The sequence below is a fragment of the Microcebus murinus genome, chromosome 18 (genome assembly GCF_040939455.1).
Source record: "Microcebus murinus isolate Inina chromosome 18, M.murinus_Inina_mat1.0, whole genome shotgun sequence".
Lineage (NCBI taxonomy): Eukaryota > Metazoa > Chordata > Mammalia > Primates > Cheirogaleidae > Microcebus > Microcebus murinus.
Window position 1 is genome coordinate 1,364,783 of NC_134121.1, and position 587 is coordinate 1,365,369.

Here is a 587-nt window from a genome sequence, read left to right on the forward strand (position 1 = left end):
TCTCAAGGTTTCCTCCAGCGTGTCGGTTCCCACAGAGCAGACCTTTGGTCTGAGACCTGACAGTCCAGATGCCACGCATGCTGCCGCGTGGCGGCGGTGTCGCGGCTTGGGACAAGAGGAGGCCCCACGGTGCGGGCTGGGGCGCCAGGCACCGCGCGGGCGCTGAGGGTGGGGGTGACCCCCACCCCGGGCCGCCGCCTCGCTCCCAGAAAGGGGACAGAACAAGAGGCAAGAAAAAAAAAAAAAAAGCAGCAGCCTGTGGCACCCGGTATTCCCAGGCGGTCTCCCATCCAAGTACTAACCAGGCCCGACCCTGCTTAGCTTCCGAGACCAGACGAGATCGGGGGCGTTCAGGGTGGTGTGGCCCTAGACCGCGGCGGAGGGCGCCCCTGCCCCGCTCGAGAAGCCGAGCCTCTCTGGGCTTCCCCGCCGCCGCCTCCCGCCCCAGGCCCCGCGCCGGGCCGGGCCGGGCCGGTTGAGTTCGCCGGCCGGGTCCCGCTGGCTCCCAGGGACGGGGGTGATGGGCGGGGCGGGGCGGGGCGGGGCGGGGTGGGGGGCTGTCTCTCTATACACACACACACACACTC

At 70.0% G+C, this 587-nt stretch overlaps 1 non-coding gene across 1 annotated transcript; it reads right to left on the reverse strand.

Annotated features, from left to right (window-relative positions):
• Positions 1-253: 253 nt before the first annotated feature.
• On the reverse strand, positions 254-372 carry LOC142861997 (5S ribosomal RNA). The gene has a single exon (XR_012913143.1). It is a non-coding gene; the product is annotated as a 5S ribosomal RNA (ribosomal RNA).
• Between the last annotated feature and the right edge of the window lie 215 nt (positions 373-587).